General features: G+C 42.4%; 1 protein-coding gene and 1 long non-coding RNA gene across 2 annotated transcripts in view; both read right to left on the reverse strand.

Moving 5' to 3' along the window:
• The window catches only part of LOC129453110 (uncharacterized), a 309370-nt gene that overhangs the window by 188434 nt on the left and 100749 nt on the right, over nucleotides 1-20187 (reverse strand). The window lies entirely within an intron of this gene.
• LOC141359376 (uncharacterized) lies at nucleotides 13888-15978 on the reverse strand. The gene is made up of 2 exons (XR_012365835.1): nucleotides 15779-15978; nucleotides 13888-15627 (listed from the first exon to the last, which is right to left on the reverse strand). It is a non-coding gene; the product is annotated as an uncharacterized lncRNA (long non-coding RNA).

Below are 20187 nucleotides of genomic sequence, written 5' to 3' on the forward strand. Positions count from 1 at the left end.
GCTTGGTCGCCGGTAAAACCTTTTCTGGGTGAACCAAAGCATACAAATAGCTGCTCGGACTTCCTCCACTGAGCAGTCCTGTGAACGTATGTGTCCAGTGAAGTGCTCGCACAGGACACAACAAATTCAGCTTTTCTTGGTCCGCGCTCCTGAAGGGGGGGAGGACAAATGGCCTGTAGAACAATGGGCCTCGGCACATTGTTCAGCACCTTGGGAATATAACCTGGCTTCGGGTGTAAAAAAGCCTTAGCCATCCCAGGTGCAAACTCCAGACATGTCGGGGATACTGACAGGGCCTGAAGGTCCCCCACTCGCTTTAAAGAGGTGATAGCAGAAGGAACACAGCCTTAAAGGCCAGAAACCTATCTGGCAAAGTCTTAAATGGCTCGAGCGGAGCCGACTAGAGCCCTTCCAGCATGACTGGTAGGTCCCAACTTGGCACCCTTGTGCAGCTAACACGTCGCAACCTGCGAGTGCCACAAAGAAAGCGAGCCAGTAACGGGTGTCTACCCACTGATGAGCCTTCCAACGAAGTATGGTAGGCAGAGACCGCTGCCGTTTAAACCTTAATGGTGAAAGGAGTAAACTCAGAGAAACGCTCCTGCAGAAACCTCAGCACTACGTTGACAGGCAGTTATAACTGGGTCTGTCAGATGAGCTGAACACCAAGAGGTGAACATTTCCCACTTAAGGGAATAAAGTTGCCCCGTAGAGGGATAAACACAACCACGGGGGAAAGCATACAGACGTAGCCTCGGCCATGCCTGTACCATGGAAAACCACAGTGGAAAAAGTGTGGTGTCCTGGGATGCAAACAGATCTACCTCTGCGCGTCCTAACCTTTTCCAGATGTGGTTCACCACATCTAGATGAAGTTTCCACACCCACCGGAGATGTCTGTTGTCTTGAAGGGGCATCTGCCACATTCAGGTGGCCTGGTATGTAGACTGCCCTCAGAGAGTCCAGAAGTGTATGGTAGACAGAAACTGCTGCCACCTATACCTTAAAGGTGGAGTAATGATATGGTCTCCACAACCTCAGTTAGTAGCATGACATTCTTCCAAAGGAGTATGGTAGGCAGAGACTGCTGCCACCTAAACCTTAGGGTGGAAGGAGTTAACCCAGCAGAGATATGCTCCTGCAGAAACCTCAGTACCACGTCAAGGGGCAGTTGACTGGGTCTGTCAGGTGAGCTGAACACCGAAAGGTGAAGTTTCTCTACTTTAGGGCATAAGCTTCCTCGTTGTGGGAGCTCTGAAGTAATCATCTGGTTTCCACAACCTCATTCGGGAGCATGAGGTCCCTCCAAAAGGAGCATGGTAGGCAGAGACTGCTGCCACCTAGACCTTAAGGGGTGGAAGTAGTTAAGCCAGCAGAGAATTGCTGCTGCAGAAACCTCAGTACCACATAAACACGGCAGTTGACTGGGTTTGTAATGGGAGTTAAACACCAATAGGTGAAAGATTCTCCACTTAAGAGCATAAAGCTCTCTTGAGGGTTGTCCAGACGAAATATGAGGTCCTTCCAGAAGGAATACGGAAGGCAGAAACTGCTGCCACCTAAGCCTTAAGAGTGGAAGGAATTAAGCCAGCGGAGAATTGCTCCTGCAGAAACCTCAGCACCACATAAACAGGGCAGGTGATTGGGTCTGTCACGTGAGCTGAACACCATGAGGTGAAGTTTCTCCACTTAGGGCCTAAGCTCCCTGAGGGAGCTCTGGAGTAATCATATGGTCTCCACAACCTCAGTTGGGAGCCTGACATCCTTCCAAAGGAGTATGGCAGAGACTGCTGCCACCTAAACCTTAAGAGTGGAAAGAGTTAAGCCAGCAGAGATTAGCTCCTGCAGAAACTTCAGCACCACAACAACAGGGCAGTTGACTGGGACTGTCAGGAGTAAAGTATGGTCTCCACAACCTCAGTTGGGAGACCTGAGCCTGGCCCCCTCAGATGCCAAGCTGACAGCTACCAGATCTCTGGCAAACTTTCTCCAGAACTTCTGTTTCAGAGTGATTGGGGGAAAGAAGAGAAAACCACATTAGGCAGTGTGTGGTGTCCTGAGACGCAAACAGATCCACCTCTGCGCGTCCAAATACTCTCCAGATGTGGTTCACTACATCTGGCTGGAATCTCAACTCCCCGGGAATGGGCTTTGCCTTACAGGGCATCTGCCATATGCAAGTGGCCTGGGTCTAAACTGTCGTCAACGAGTACAGTTTGTCCAGAGACCACAAATGCCATTATCCCAAAATCAACAATGTTGTGATTTTGGCCCTATCGGCTTTCCATAATTGTACTCCAACCTGTAAGGGATGTGCCTGTTGTCAGCAACACACGCCCGCAGCGCACACCCAAAACAGTCCTTATGATAGAAACCAAGGTTTTCTTCACACCACCAGAGCACGCAGACAACGATGCGTGACTTTGATTGCAGACCTCCTTAGAGATTCATTTAAGAAACCACCGATGTGATGTCTGTCTAGACAAACACATGATGGCTCCTCAGGTCTAGAAGGAAATGGGAGTCCAACCCATACCACCATAATTTCCAAGGCAATTTCAGTGCCATAGCCGATGATGAGTTTCAGCGATTTTGACCCTTTTGGCTTTCCATAATCGCACCAACCTGTGAGGGACGCTTCTGTTGTCAGCGTCACACATCGACAACGTGCACCCAACACAGGACCTTGGGACAGAAGCCATGCTTTCTTCCTGTTACCACAGCACGCAAAAAACGGTGCGTGACCTTGATCATGCGAGACGGGTTTCCCCTCGGGGAAACCCTCCCGTGTTGAATGAAGACATAAGCTCTAATGTAAGGAATCAGTCCTCGGATCTGATTAAATCACAGTCTGTCTCAGTCACAGGATAGGACTGAGCTGCATCATTGAACAATTACAAATCCCTCCTTTTGAAACAATAAAGCAACGGCTGTAGGTCATCATTTCTCTCATGTGGAGGTTCTACAGCCTCCTGCACAAGAATGTATACATGCTCCCCCACTGGAGCCGGCTGTATGCAGTTCCACCAGTGCAGGTGAAGGTTAATTGCAGCTGCCTGTGGTACTACGCACAGCAGTGAGTGTGCCCTGCGAGGGCACTGAAGGGAAGCAGGCACCATAAATGGGGTGTGAGCTGCTTCGCTTCAATAAGAAATAGTGAGTGCCACGAACGAAGACGTTACCCGCCTCAGCGGATGAAGGACTCGAATCGTAACACAAAAGATCATATCTTGACCAGCAGACGATCAGGAGAATATGCTGTGTATAGCTGTACAAGCAACACTCAGCATAAACACAAAATCACTGTTTGACACAGCTCACACAGGCTGTGACAAGCAGATATACAAACATAGCCTACACATACAGGTGTAGAAAACGAAAAATATTATTATTTTCATTATTATGTGTATGTACATACATATAATACCTCCATACTGTAAGAAGAGAGGAGGCTTCACGTGGAGACTGCACGTTTAGCCTTAAACAGTAGGCGGATTATGAAGATGGTTCATCTCTCCAGAGATAGATAGCTGAAATATATGTGGCTCTCAAGCAAAGCGCCTTCCCGATCCGGCGAAAGAGAGAGAGAGGGACTTCACGTGCAGGTGGAGATACCGCCGTCTGCACGAAATCATATGGCGACTCCCATGAGTGCAACCGCTGCTGAGAAGCGGGATCGCAGCCGCGAGCGGAAGCTTCCTAGAGAGAGACAGATGTCACGGGTGTAGGCGAGGATACCGCCGCCTGCACGCACGAGTGCAGTCACCACTTTGCCTCGACAGAAGCGGGACCGGATCCGTAAGGGCGCGAGCCCGATATATCCTTCTCTAAGCGCGAAGCTGGAGCGCAACATGTGCACGGGAATGCTCACAGTGCACACAGCCAGGTTTCTCAAAAGCCAACTGTGCGTGCTGCGCTCTAGACACATATACATGTGTATCCTTGTCTGTGATATCGCGCTGACAGGGACATACACATACTTGAACTTCTTGAACATACTTCAGATTTATGCAAACATACACGTAGTCACTTGCTGAGGCACTAAAAGCGAGTGTGTTTGTGTGGGATGCCCTCTTATACCCTTGGTCCGCACAGCATCCAGCCTATATCCAATCATCAAATTATTGATTATGTGTTACACGTGCTTCAGATCAGTCACGCCGAGGCGTTCCCCAAAGCGTTGCTATGGCGACGCAGCTCGAGTTCCTCGAAAGGGAACCACGCTGAATCCACCCTTCTGATGGAATCAGTATAATCCAGATTTTTTGGATCAAAGTGATCCAAATCCTACAAAAAAGTTCTGAAAAACCCAAACTAAAGGTTTGATCCGGATCAAAGCCAAGATTGGATTACGTGATCTAATCCGATTATGTAATCCGTTTTTTCTTTTGAAAAACCCATTTTCAAGATTTGATCCAATCCGTTATCCAAAATCCTACTGGATTACTTTTGAAAAACTGGGCCCAGGTGTCATGCCTGTCACTCATCTGGTTGAGCTACAGGGGAGACAGCTGCTTAAGCTAGATTGCTAAAGTGACAATGTGTATGTTCAAGTTTGGAGAGATTTTTCTCAAGAACAGAATATTTTTTTAAATCCCCTGTAGGTAGTAAAACCTGTTCGAAGATTTGACTCTACGTAACACAAATTTGTCAACCATTTTAGTTGCTGCCCTACGCTGGATTTGAACACGCAACCTCTGGATTACATGCCCATCACGCATTTGGTTGAGCTACTGGGAAGGCATAGATTACCCCATCAAATATTCTCCATAGAAGTTTAGTTGATTAAACAGTTTAAAAGTTATTCCTGTTGACAAATGTATTACTTTTGAACAAAGATAAATATCAAAATTCTGTTTGGTCATTTCTATGTGGCTCGGTCCAAAGATAATCTGAGCCAAATTGTGTAACAATTCAACAAACACTGCAAAAGTAGTAGCAAAAAAACTGAATACTGTACTTTTCAAAATGGCCGCTACTGCATTTTTGAACTGGTGATGATGCTTGGCCACCAAATTAGTGCAAGCCGTGCAGAACATGGAAAACAGACTGGTTGAGAATAATAGGTGAGAATAAACTCAAAACAAATATTAATAGAAAAACATAACACATGCATCAGACGGGATTCGAACCCTCAACCTCTGAGTTTTGATGCATGCGTCTAGTAGACTGAGCTACACAGGCAGTGTAGCTAGCCAAGGTTTTCAGAGCTGCAAGTATTCAAATAGCCCAATTAAGAAAGGTGCAGAAATGACATTGCAGAGCAGAAATAACAAAATTACAATTTATATGAGAATCAGATAGTTTAAGTGAGAAGAGTTAAAGTTTAATTCAAGAAAAACATGTTGTATAGGAATGCACAACATGTTATAATACAGTCATAATAATTTAATATGACAAAGAGACAATGTCACAGGGACAGTCAACTTTGGACAGGTATTTCTCGGGAATGGCAGAGAATATCAAAAATGTGTTTGGTCATTTCTGTGCGGATTGCTCCAAAGTTTATGTGAGCAGAGCCTGGCATAAATTAGACTTAATTTGCAAAAGTAGTAGCGAAAAAACTACTTCACATATGCTATGAAATAAGATATGAACAGAATGTTGAAAACTGACAAATGAGATATCGTTGCAATCGACATAAACCAGTGAATGAAAATTCACAAAGAAAATGAATATCAGACAAAGTTTTAAGAAATTATGGGCTGTTTTATATAGTTTATGAACCCTAGGTGGCGCTGTCTTCAGATTTCCCAGGTACCTTCAGGACATCATACCGATGCTTCCTACCGATTTTTGTGCCGATACATTATATAGAATAATAGTTATCCCAATTTAAAACCAAATTCAAAATAGTGGACAGGCGGTTTGGTCATTTCCGGCATAATATATATCGACAGATTGGTCATGAGCCAAGGAATCCATAGACACCAAGATCATGATGTCACAAGGTGACAATCTTTTTTTTCTTTGGGGCGGAACCAAAATTATGGAAGTCCGCCCGGACCGGAAAAGACGAACACCGGCTGTCTAAAACTCTCTCTCTCTCAGGCTGAAGCCGTATGGTTGTGGAAGGCATTGCGAACCTTAAAGGTTGAAAAACACACAGAGTATTTGGTGAATTGAGACCAAGAGAAAACGGGGATTGAAACCGACATTGTTGTGAGTACCAAGTGCAAGTTGTAAATGCCTTGTGTAATGATCTAGCCGTATGTTAGATTCCTCCAGGAGGAAGAGAGCGGCCCTACCCCTATTATAGCGTGGTGGGTGAGCCGAGTGGACGTTTTACTGAAGCAGTCACAACGACGACACCACTAGCTGGGCCGCATTATCCATCGCCAGATCTGACTGAAGTGAAGTAAAGGAAGACGGGAGTCCTTTTTGTGCACTGAGCGTGGTGGGTGAGTCTTTGTGCTGTGAAAACCTTTAAGTTTGACGTGGTGTTGTATATTGCTGTGGGTTGCTGTGGATTGCTGTATGTCTTGTCTGACAGACCCCCGCCTTCACGCACTTCGCTAAGGGAAGACCAAGAGGCTGCTGGCCTTAGCTTGACTTAACCCTGCATATGTTGTGAGCGTGTTTCAGATCTCAGAAAGTAGCACGGTGCCCCGGGACGATCCTTTCCCGCCTAGACATTTGGTGGGTGGTGCGAGCGACAACGAAGAGCTGGAGAAGCAGCAGCATTGTGAGTACGATTTGTGGCTATTACCATTCAATACTGTAAACTGTGCGAGTCTTATTGTTGCAGAGAGGGAGGTGAAGTGATTCTCATCGTCCCGTGGCCTCTACAAAGGGGCGCCCCTGTCCAGAGTTCGAACGCCTGACGGCAGCGAGGAAAGGGAAGCGCTCGGCCCGGTGAGATGTTGGGTTATCCCACCCCCCTGCCACCGCACAGCCGTCGAGAGGGTTCGCCCCCGACGCCACCTAGGGACGACTTACTCCATCAGACGTTTCGCCCAAGCGGATACCTGTGGAGGGAAGAACAGAGAAAGTGAATAACCTGAGGAGAGGTCGAAGAAACCTGTACTCACGGTACGCTGTGTCCAGCAGAGAGGTGAGAGCCATTCAAAGCCAATTAACTGTGCTTCTGGGTCAAAGTTGATACCTGTGAAGGAAAGAACAGAGAGAGTGAATAACCTGAGGAGAGATTGAAGAAACCTGTACTTACGGTACGTTGTGTCCAGCAGAGAGGTGAGAGCCATTCAAAGCCAATTAACTGTGCTTCTGTGTCCAAGTTGATACCTGTGAAGGAAAGAACAGAGAGAGTGAATAACCTGAGGAGAGATCGAAGAAACCTGTACTTACGGTACGCTGTGTCCAGCAGAGAGGTGAGAACCATTCCAAGCCGATTAACTGTGCTTTGTGCCCAAGTTGTTACCTGTGGAGAAGAAAGAGGAAATACTGGGCGACCCGACGAAAGTTGTGCAAATACGAGGAAGAGCCTCCACCAGGGAGACCCAGGTACGCAGCCCGAATAACAATAACCCACAACACTCATTGGCTTTTGATTCTGCCTCCAGGAGGACAAAGGAGCACGCCACGGATAGTCTAGACCAGGTTGGAGCCTGAGTCCCACGCCCCCCTGGTCCTCAGTGTCCCGGACATTCCATTTGCCCCTTGTTCCCTGTCCGTGGCCCACCTGGAGGGCAGAGACGGATAATAGTTTTAATTCCCCCCTCCCCATTTCCCAAGAACATTTTAAATATTTAATAAATCAATAAAAGATTGTTTTATACTTACCTGCCCTTGTTGATGTCTGGTCATTGGGTTGGCTTTGGGGACCTCCTCAAGGTGGAAGTTGAAGAGGGGCGTGGCTATAGCCTAGAACAGCCAGCCCCTGGCCGTGACAATAATTTTCTATCAAACATTTCAATAGTTATGGGCAAAAATAGCCTTTTTTCATATCTCATGACCCATAGGTGGCGCTGTCCTCAAATTTGGCATGGTACCCCAGATCATGGTCCTTATGAAGGGTACCAAGTTTCATTTCAATTGATCTAAGAATGACCGAGATAATGACTCAGAACGAATTTTGGGTCGACATCGATAAATGTACGCATTTATTACTTTTGAAGAAAGATAAAAATCAAAATTCTGTTCGGTCATTTCTCTGCGGCTCGGTTCAAAGATTATCTGTGCCAGATTGCGTAACAATGCAATGAACGCTGCAAAAGTAGTAGCGAAAAAACAAAATACTGTACTTTTTAAAATGGCCGCTACTGTAATGGGTGGAGTCTTAATGTAAGGTTGTCATTGTAATGAGCATGAGGAGAGGAATCAGATGTACTAGGTAGAGTTTTTGTTGATCAAATGATTCTACAGTTACAACCATTTGAATATTGAATTTTTGAAGTGCTGGTGGCGCTATAGAATTAATACTAGAGACCCCATAGTTGGTTACATGACTATTTAGGACCACCACTACAAATGTGCCAAATTTCATCATTTTCCTATGTATGGTTCATAGGGCTGCCATAGACTCCAATTGGGGAAGAAGAAATATAATAAATATAGCTGCAAGCAGCAACACGGGTCCAAGGACCTTCAGCGCAATAATGAGCACCCAAAGCAAGCACAGCAAGCACACAAAACACAACAAGCACTCAAAGCACAGCAAGCTCACAAAGCACAGCAAGCATACAAAGCACAGCAAGCATAAAAAGCACAGCAAGCTCACCAAGCACACAAAGCACAGCCAGCACACAAAGCACAGCAGAGCAAGCACACAAAGCACAGCAAGCAAAAAAGCAAAGCAAGCACTCAAGGCACAGCAAGTTAACAAAGCACACAAAGCACAGCCAGCACACAAAGAATAGCAAGCTCACAAAGCACAACAAGCACACAAAGCACAGCAAGCACACAAAGCACAACAAGCACTCAAAGCACAGCAAGCTCACAAAGCACAGCAAGTATACAAAGCACAGCAAGCTCACCAAGCACACAAAGCACAGCAGAGCAAGCACACAAAGCACAGCAAGCAAAAAAGCAAAGCAAGCACACAAAGCACAGCAAGCTAACAAAGCACACAAAGCACAGCCAGCACACAAAGCACAACAAGCACACAAAGCACAACAAGCACACAAAGCACAGCAAGCACACGTAGCACAGCAAGCTCACAAAGCACAGCAAGCAAACAAAGCACAGCAAGCTCACAAAGCACAGCCAGCCCACAAAGCACAACAAGCACACAAAGCACAGCAAGCTCACAAAGCACAGCCTGCACACAAAGCACAGCAAGCTCACAAAGCACAGCAAGTTCAGAAAGCACAGCAAACACACAAAGCACAGCAAGCTCACAAAGCACACAAAGCACAGCAAGCTCACAAAGCACAGCCAGTACATAAAGCACAGCCAGCTCACAAAGCACACAAAGCACAGCAAGCTCACAAAGCACAGCCAGTACATAAAGCACAGCCAGCACACAAAGCACAGCAAGCTCACAAAAAACAGCAAGCACATCAAGCACACAAAGCACAGCAATAACACAAATTATAGCAGGCACACAAAGCACAGCAAGCTCACAATGCACAGCAAGCACACAAAGCACAGCAAGCACACAAAGCACAACAAGCACATAAAGCACAGCACGCACACAAATCACAGCAAGCACACAAAGCACAGCAAGCTCCCAAAGCACTGTAAGCTCACAAAGCACAGCAAGCACACAAAGCACAGCAAGCACACAAAGCACAGTAAGCTCAGAAAGCACAAGCTCACAAAGCACAGCAAGCTCACAAAGCACAGCAAGCAGACAAAGCACAGTAAGCTCACAAAGCACAGTAAGCTCACAAAGCACAGCAAGCTCACAAAGCACAGCAGGCACACAAAGCACAGCAAGCTCACAAAGCACAGCAAGCTCACAAAGCATAGTAAGCTCACAAAGCACAGCAAGCACACAAAGCACAGCAAGCACACAAAGCACAGCAAGCACACAAAGCACAGTAAGCTCACAAAGCACAGCAAGCTCACAAAGCATAGTAAGCACACAAAGCACACAAAGCACAGCAAGCACACAAAGCACAGCAAGCTCACAAAGCACAGCAAGCTCACAAAGCACACCAGCACACAAAGCACAGCAAACTCCCAAAGCACAGCAAGCACACAAAGCACAGCAAGAACCACCATAATGCAGAGCAACAACAGCAAACATGGAAAAATAGAACACATGTGAACTACAGACAGGTTGAGAAGAATTGATGAGGAAGAACAAAATACCTGACTCAGGTGGGATTCGAACCCAAGAACTCAGAATCTCAATGCATATGATTAACTAGATGCGCCACTCAGTTGACACAGTTCATTGGGCAGAAGAAAAGAGATAACAGTATAATATCAATAAGAATTGTAATAGTTTATAACGCCTAGGTGGCGCTGTACTCTGACTTCCCAGGTAACTTCAGGACCTCATGTCAAAGCTCCTTACCAATTTTTGCGCGGTTATCTCAAATAGTTCAAAAAATATAACAATTTATGTTAAATTTCAAAATGGCAGACAGGCGGTTTGGTCAAACCCGGCATAATAAACTTCGACAGATGCGGCACGAGGTAGGCAATCCATAGACATCAAGATCATAATTTTCTGATAAGCAGTTTAGAAGTTATGGGCAAACATAGCCTATTTTATTATCTCATGACCCATAGGTGGCGCTGTCACCAAATTTGGCATGGACCCCAAGTTCATGGTCCACATGAAGTGTACCAAATTTCATTTCAATTGATCAAAGAATGACTGAGCTACAGCTTCAGAACCATTTTTGCGTCAACCTCGTTAAGTTTGCGCATTTATTACTTTTGAACAAAGATAAATATCAAAAATCTGTTCGGTCATTTCTGTGCGGCTCACTCCAAAGATCACCTGTGCCTAATTTCATAACAATTGAACTAAATTTGAAGGAGGAGTAGCGAAAAAACAAAATACTGTACATTTCAAAATGGCTGCTACTCTAATGGGTGGAGTCTTAATGTAAGATTCAATCAGCGGGATGAGAGCAATCACGTGTACTAAGTAGAATTTTCATAGATCAAATGGTTCACCAATTATAACAGTTTGAACATTGAAATTTTGCACTACTGGTGGCGCTATAGAGTTACTGCTAAAGACCCCATTTTTGGTCACATGACTATTTATGACCACCTCTACATCTGTGCCAAATTTCATCATTTTCCTATGTACGGTTCATAGGGCTGCCATAGACGCCTATGGCTAAGAAACGGCAGAATAATAATAGTAATACTAACAATTCCAATAGGTGTCTCAGCACCTTCGGTGCTTGACTCCTAATAATAATAATATAGCTGCAAGCAGCCACTCGGGGCCAAGCACCTTCAGCGCAATAATGAGCACCCAAAGCAAGCACAGCAAGCACACAAAACACAGCAAGCTCACAAATCACAGCAAGCTCACAGAGCACAGCAAGCACACAAAGCACAGCAAGCTCACCAAGCACACAAAGCACAGCCAGCACACAAAGCACAGCAGGCACACAAAGCACAGCAAGCACACAAAGCACAGAAAGCTCACAAAGCACAGGAAGCTCACAAAGCACAGCAAGCACACAAAGCACAGCAAGCTCACCAAGCACACAAAGCACAGCCAGCACACAAAGCACAGCAGGCACACAAAGCACAGCAAGCACACAAAGCACAGAAAGCTCACAAAGCACAGCGAGCTCACAAAGCACAGCGAGCTCACAAAGCACAGCAAGCATACAAAGCACAGCAAGCACACAAAGCACAGCAAGCTCACAAAGCACAGCAAGCTCACAAAGCATAGCAAGCACACAAAGCACAGTAAGCTCACAAAACACAGCAAGCACACAAAGCACATCAAACACACAAAACACAGCATGCTCAAAACGCACAACAAGCTCACAAACCACAGCAAGCTCACCTAGCACAGCAAGCACACCAAGCATAGCAAGCACACCAAGCATAGCAAGCACACCAAGCACAGCAAGCTGACAAAGCACAGCAAGCTCAAAATGCACAGCAAGCTCACCAAGCACAGCAAGCACACAAAGCACAGCAAGCTCACAAAGCACAGCAAGCACACAAAGCACAATAAGCTCACAAAGCACAGCAAGCACACAAACACAGCAAGCACACAAAGCACAGCAAGCACACAAAGCACAACAAGCTCACAAAGCACAGCAAGCACACAAACACAGCAAGCACACAAAGCACAGCAAGCTTACAAAGCACAGCAAGCACACAAAGCACAGCAAGCTCACAAAGCACAGCAAGCACACCAAGCACAGCAAGCTCACAAAGCACAGCAAGCACCATAAAGCGCATCAAACACGCAAGGCTCAGGAATCATAGAGCAGAACCACCACAATGCAGAGCAACAACAGCAAACATGGAAAAATATAACATATGTGAACTACAGACAGGTTGAGAAGAATTGATGAGGAAGAACAAAACATTAATAGAAAAACCTAATACATGACTCAGGTGGGATTCGAACCCAATAACTCAGAATCTCGATGCATGCGAATTCCTGGATGCGCCACTCAGTTGACACAGTTCATGGGGCAGCAGAAAAAGATTAGATATCTGCAAGGATTGACATATGTCAATCACCAAAGATGCAGAATTGACACAGCAGAAGTAGAAATAACAGAAATACAATGTACATGAGTTCAAGTGAAATTGAAGACAAGCAGATCATTATGTATAGTAATGCTATACAACGTAATATACAGTCATATTAATTTACTATGACAAATAGACAATGTCACAGGCACGGTCAACTTTGGAGTGGTATTTCTAAGAAAGATAACATAATAAATTAAACAATTTAAATGATCACTTATCACCTACAAAGCCTTAAATGGCCTAGCACCCTCATATCTTAGAGAATTACTATCAGAATACAATCCATCACGTGTACTGCGTTCGCAAAATTCTGGTCTCTTAGTTGTCCCTAAAATATCAAAAGTGTCTAAAGGTGGAAGATCCTTTTCCTACTTAGCCCCTAAGCTCTGGAATGATTTACCAACCGTTGTCCGAGAATCAGACACAATAGATACCTTTAATCTATAGACTTAAAACGTTTCTCTTTAACAAGGCATTCACATAATTTGTTTTAGTAATGGTACTCATCTCACAATAGATAGCTTGTACAACCTAATAAATAAATGAACTAAATCCTCATTTTCGTCAACACTTCAAAGCATGGTAAATGCTATTAATATTCTTAAGAAATATGTTTAACCCTCTGGGGTCGGACCCTTTTTGGACACAGTCAGAGGTTCTGAGATGCTCTCACATTTGGTCTTTTTTCAGTTGCTTTAAAACACATTAATGGCTAATATCACATAACACTGTATTCAGCACAAACTGTGCTATAATAATATTTAAGATAAATGTATGTACATGTTTGTATTTTTAAGTAAATGATGTTTATGCGTGGTTAGTAAAAAAAAGAAAACAAAAAGTTGCTGAAATAAGGCCAAGGAACACATCCTAAACATTTGTTAACAAGCAAAAAAGTTATCTACTCTTGTAGAGTAGAGAATTTGCTACAAAAAGATGTAAAAACCATTTAACCCACTCATTCACGTGAAAAAATACATTGATTTAACTTTTGTAAGACACTTTTTGCTGTGTAAAGGCAATATGCATGGGAGGGTCAATGGTCATGAATATTGATGTGTTTTACACCTGAGGAGACCCAACCCCCTAATGGCTCAGTGAGGAATGTTGGGACAAAAGAACTGTGACTGTGGGGAGACTTGAAGAGAAAAACTTTTGCTTGAGACTTAAAGAGAAAAACTTTTGCTTGTAGTTAAAAAAAAAAAGGTTAAAATAAAGTACAAAAGGCCTTTTTAGTAAAATAAAAGTCTTACAGGGTTGCAAAAAATGCTAACAACATGAACAATACAATAGATTTAAGAAGCTTTATTGTAATTATAAACAAAGAAGCTTAATTGTAATTATAAATAATAAAGTAACAATATGTATACATGTAACAATATTCTATATGACCAGTACAATATGGCTCTAATTAAAAGAAAATGATTCTAAATGTCAGCTGTGAAAGTTTGGTGTGCATCTAAAAATACTTCCAAATATAAAAAATAAGGTATACATTTGTAAACCATCACACACTGTAACTCTTTGGGAATGGAGTTAAATGTTGTCGTGCCATTGTTCAAAACGTGCGAGTACCAGACCAGGTTGGTGTTGCAGACACATTCCTGAAAACATATCTTAATTAATATCATGTATTTTCAAAGTACAAAGCAACACATCAGTATTACTAATATTGAGAACTTTTTTTAATAATAATAGGGGTGACCCCGAATAGTTGAAGATTCGATGCATCGGAGAAGCCGGATTCGACTACCAATCTCACAGTCGAATCGTTGCAGATGTGTTATGAAATGAGGATCATTCAATTTTGGCCGTATATGGGTGCACACATTATCTGATTTCGCACATAACAGCTTTCTCCCAATATATTGATATACAGCATATTATTATAATGCTGCCAATAATATGTGATGTAGCAGCTTTCAATAAATATTTTTAAAATGCGTTAATAAATCCAACAATCCCTGTGACAGGGCTACACGTCCAAAAAGAGGTTCCTATGTTAATAAACCATTGCCTCTTTGTTTCTACATTTAAAAGACGAAGCTGGCAATTCTGGCAATACTTTCGTTTTTTTATTAATTTCTTAATTTTATTTATAAATCACTCTGGTTTATCTGATTTATCTATTTGGCTTGTGTTTTGTTTCCGTGCACTTGAGGCATTTTGCACATTTGTTCTGCACGTTGTTACTTCTGACCTTATTTGATTTAAAAAATGTATTTATTATAAACGTAAATTCTGATATAATTTAAGTCTGTACATTTTGGATTGTTTTTCGTTCTATCGATGTTGCGCTATTGCGTTCTGGCCATGTTTGCGCATGCAATTTTGCCGAACGTGCTATAGGTGCTCTGCGTCTCATATTTAGAATTTCATCAAACTAAACATTACAAAACGGATGTTTTGCGGCGGGCATAAGTTTTAAAATGTATTTAAAACCGAGTGGTTATCTATTATGGTCGGTGTTCACTTTCAAATGATAGCAAAGAGATTCCTGAAATAAATAATATCATCAGGTCTTTCTGTATCTAAAGTGAATACAGAGATGATCAAAGTCAAAGCAAGCAAGCAAGGTATTTCTGTGCTAAACAATAACGCGGAGTGTCTATAAAATCATTAATTTCAGTGTTTTTCTTGTTATAAATTAACGTTTAATGAATTGTATACATTATAGCTTATAGTTTTTATCATTTACAGTAACAATCACAAATTATTTGTCATTTGTCTTTTTTTGGTCATGGCTTTGACGCGCTTAATCTCCGAATTAAATAAAAATAAATAAAAATACTAAATTGTAGCCGGTTTCCAAGGTAGGATCACCTTTGTTATTTTTTAGGTTTAGTTCTCAAAATGTTTTTTTGTGTGATGTTCTGTAGATCGTGGCATAAAAATGTTATGAGGAATAATTAAACAAATTTTGCCTTACATTTTACCTTAAAAAATATATATATAAATTGTATCACTTTATTTATTTCGGGTTCGTTTCTGCATGCCCCCGTGCGAGTAAATGATGATGAAGCCACGTTACTAAAAAAAAATTAAAAACATTATTTGTATCATGTATTTTCGGAAAATACAGATATGTTTATATATATACATCTTGTATTTTCCCAATTACTACGCAAAACATCAGTAAAAGTCTACTAATAAAACAGAAAAGCCTGCAAATGTGACTTACCCTGTATGAATGTCCGTCGCATTTCTGCAAATGCCCGCTGAAGAGGAGAGTGATGCTGCCACATTCCTACAAAAGTTTTTAATAATTAATATAATGTATTCTCCACAGTAACAAACTTATAAAGCAATACTAAGGCGGTAAAGCATAGTTGAGATAAGATAATTGGGTACATAGATGCGGTATATCTTTGTTAACGGGCCATTACCGGACACATTTATGGCTAAACATTAACACATTACATATCTCCGGATACATTTACAGCACATCGATACTACATCGATACATTTACACCCGAACAGATAGTCGCGTAAACAAGACTTGTTGAGGCATAAACACACTAGTCAAAATATATTCTAAATAGTGATATTGTTTTATGACATATTGAATATTTACACCATACAATCATACTGTTTAACGCATGACATATCTTCGGGCTCATTTACAGCACAATGTTACACCCGAGCAAATAAAGAAGGCTTATTGATAAGTCGGCATGGACACTATTGTTATAGTAGTGATATTGCTTTATAACATTCACATTACACTTATCAGCATACGGTTTAATGTAAGAACTATAATTTTAATGTTAATACAAATTGCCAATTACGAGACGTTTTTTATAAAGTCATTATGAATATCTGCTTGCAAACAGTCAGTATACAGTATATAAAAGTTACACAACATTTAAACAAATGTAGGTAAAACTTACTCTTAAGAATTATATCCTCAGCTGGATCAAGTCGCTCTTCAAAATACAAACGTTCATCGTCGGAGTCCTGCTCTTCGTCTGAAGAAACAGTGAACTCTTCTTCCTCGCTGTCCAGGAGCATAGAGCTTCCTCACCTGTAAAGCGTGTCATCTTCCGAACGCGTTGATAAGTGGATGAAACTGTCAAAACTCGCTGCTTCTTAAAGCATTGTTTGTGGGCGTTGATCTTGTTTGCATAGCCCGCATCAGGTAATTTCCATATGAATGGCGCGCACAAGGGAAGGTGGGATTACATTAGCGCTAATGAGGTCGAGCCAGAAAAACTGTACCTCTCTTTACTTCCATGTCGATTACACAAACAGACAATGAGTTCTTCAGATTTTAATTACATCATGTAAAAGTAGACATTTCAGGCTTTCTTTAGACATATGTATCATGTTCGTGTGACAAGTATTGGCGGAGTTATCAGTTCATGTTTGAAACGTGTTTGAGGAAAATGGTCAAGGAGACAGAGATGTCGAAATGCACTCCCTGTTTATTTTCTTTATTTGCCAAAAGCACACAGTTTTGTTGTTATTATGAAGGCACTCACATTAAAGTAGAGACTTCACAGTTTCGAATGATGTATTACATGTATGTGTATGATTATGAATGACGGAGTATTTTAAGTGGATGTCACAGGAAACAGGAAAAAATGCGTCAAAACGCGGCCCCGCGTTTTTGGACCCCAGGGGGTTAATCTCTCCTTACTTGTTTACATGTGCAGCAAACCATGAGCCGAGGCATAAACTTTCAAAAACAAATGTCACGTATAAAATAGAAAAGGCTACATATAAGGAAAAGAAACGCTACTCTGTGCACATACAAACCACAATACAAGGCCAAAACTTAAAAACTAGACCAATAAAACACAGAAACGGGCCATTAATTCCAAGCGCAGAGGAGTGATTGAAAGTTATGTATGGCATTATGTTATCACTTGCTCGGCCCTCCTCCTGAGGTTTCTGAGTCGAGTAGGGGAGTACTGTGAAGCCCAGACAGGCATCAGGGAGATGGCTGGCGCAGTCACGTCGCCGCCTCCCCTTTACTCCCTTGCTCGTCCGGATTTCAATAAAGCTCGGTGGGTATAGATTTGTGGTATTAAGCCCACTAGTCGGGGGCGGTACTTCGGTCCTTAAAAGGGTGTCACTGCATCCATCTCCAAAACATTCGCCGTCCCGTGCAATTTTCTCATTCTCCCTAAACCAAACTGTGCAGAGTCTGTCACTGGGGTGACGTTGTATCTTCAATACGTGTGTGTGTATATATGTGTGTATGTGTATATATATATGTGTATGTGTGTGTGTGTGTATATATATTTTATATATATACATATATGTTTGTGTATATGTACATGTGTATACATATGAATGGCCCCTACGCTAATTGGGTTTTGTTTTTCTTTCTTCATGTCTCGTCCTCGACTGAGGACAATGAGACAAACAGACCCAGTTCCAGTAAATGTGAAAGTCGGCACACCTCTGACCCACCGGAAGACCTTCAACGTGATGCCCAGCTGATGCATGACCAACGACCACCAGCAGAACGCCCTTAACCTCAGCCTAATCTCCTTAATCATTTCAATGTATATATAAATATATCTCCCAAGGGTTTTTCCCTCCTAGGACTTTTTTTACTTCCCTGGCTAAGCCTGGGTTTTTTTCTCCTAGGGGTTTTTTCAACCAGGGGAGGCAGCCATTTTAGGCTTAACTTAGCACCTTCCCCTTTACGTTACATTAGCAATACGCACGCTTATAATGTTGATTCATAGCCGCAGCAAATTTAGCTGCTTGTGCTATCGTGTATTATGTTGTGCTATCTGTCGTTTTTCTGTGCTTTCCACTGCTTCTATTAATGTAAAGCTGCTTTGAAACAATCACCAATTGTGAAAAGCGCTATATAAATAAAATTGAATTGAATTTAATTAATATCAAAAATCTGTTCAGTCATTTCTGTGCGGATTGCTCCAAACATTATACGAGCAGAACCTGGCAAAAAATAAACAAAATTTGTAAAAGGAGTAGCAGAAAAGTCATCTACCAAATGCTTTACAATAATACATGAACAGAATGTTGGAAAATGACAAATGAGGTATCGTTGCAACCGGCATAAACCAGTGAATACAATTTCAGAAAGAACTTCATATCAGACAAAGTATTCCGAAGTTATAAGCAGTTCCATAAGAACTGTTATAGTTTATTACCCCTAGGTGGCCCTGTACTCTGACTTCCCAGGTACCTTCAGGACATCATGTCAAAGCTCCTTACCAATTTTTGCGCGGATATGTCCAATAGTTCAAAAAAATAACAATTTATGTGAAATTTCAAAATGGTGGACAGGCGGTTTGGTCAAACCCCGCATAATACACATCGACAGATGCGGCATGATATAAGCAATCCATAGACATCAAGATCATAATTTTCTGACAAACAGTTCAGAAGTTATGGGCAAAAATTGCCTTTTTTCATATCTCATGACCCATAGGTGGCGCTGTCACCAAATTTGATATGGACCCCCAGTTCATGGTCAACATGAAGTGTACCAAATTTCATTTCAATTGATCAAAGAATGACTGAGGTACAGCTTCAGAACCATTATTGCATCAACCTCGTTAAGTTCACGCATTTATTACTTTTGCATAAAGATAAATATAAAAATTCTGTTCGGTCATTTCTATGCAGCTCACTACAAAGATCATCTGTGACAAACTTCATAACAATTGAACCAAATTTGAATGAGGAGTATCGAAAAAACAAACAGCTGTACATTTCAAAATGGCCACTACTGTAATGGGAGGAGTCTTACTGTAAGGTATTAAAATCAATTAATGTGAGAAGGGCAATCACGTGTACTAAGTAGAATTTTCATAGTTCAAATGTATCACCAGTTATAATAGTTCGAACATTGAATTTTTGATCTGCTGGTGGCGGTATAGAGTTAATGCTAGAGACCCTATTATTGGTCACAGGACTGTTTAGGACCACCACTACAATTGTGCCAAATTTCATCATTCTACTACTTATGGTTCATAGGGCTGCCATAGACTCCCATTTGACAAGAGTAAGAATAATAAATATAGCTGCAAGCAGCAACTCGGGGCCAAGCACCTTCAGCGCAATAATGAGCACCCAAAGCAAGCACAGCAAGCACACAAAACACAGCAAGCTCACAAATCACAGCAAGCTTACAAAGCACAGCAAGCACACAAAGCACAGCAAGCTCACCAAGCACACAATTCACAGCCAGCTCACAAACCACAGCATGCTCACCAAGCACACCAAGCATAGCAAAGCACAGCAAGCTCAGAAAGCACAGCAAGCTCACAAAGCACAGCAAGCACACAAAGCACAGCAAGCACACAAAGCACAGCAAGCACACAAAGCACAGCAAGCTCACAAAGCATAGCAAGCACACAAAGCACAGTAAGCTCACAAAACACAGCAAGCACACAAAGCACATCAAACACACAAAGCACAGCAAGCTCAAATAGCACAACAAGCTCACAAACCACAGCAAGCTCACCAAGCACAGCAAGCACACCAAGCATAGCAAGCACACCAAGCACAGCAAGCTGACAAAGCACAGCAAGCTCAAAATGCACAGCAAGCTCACCAAGCACAGCAAGCACACAAAGCACAGCAAGCTCAGAAAGCACAGCAAGT

The sequence above is a fragment of the Misgurnus anguillicaudatus genome, chromosome 23, assembly GCF_027580225.2.
Source record: "Misgurnus anguillicaudatus chromosome 23, ASM2758022v2, whole genome shotgun sequence".
Classification (NCBI taxonomy): Eukaryota; Metazoa; Chordata; class Actinopteri; order Cypriniformes; family Cobitidae; genus Misgurnus; species Misgurnus anguillicaudatus.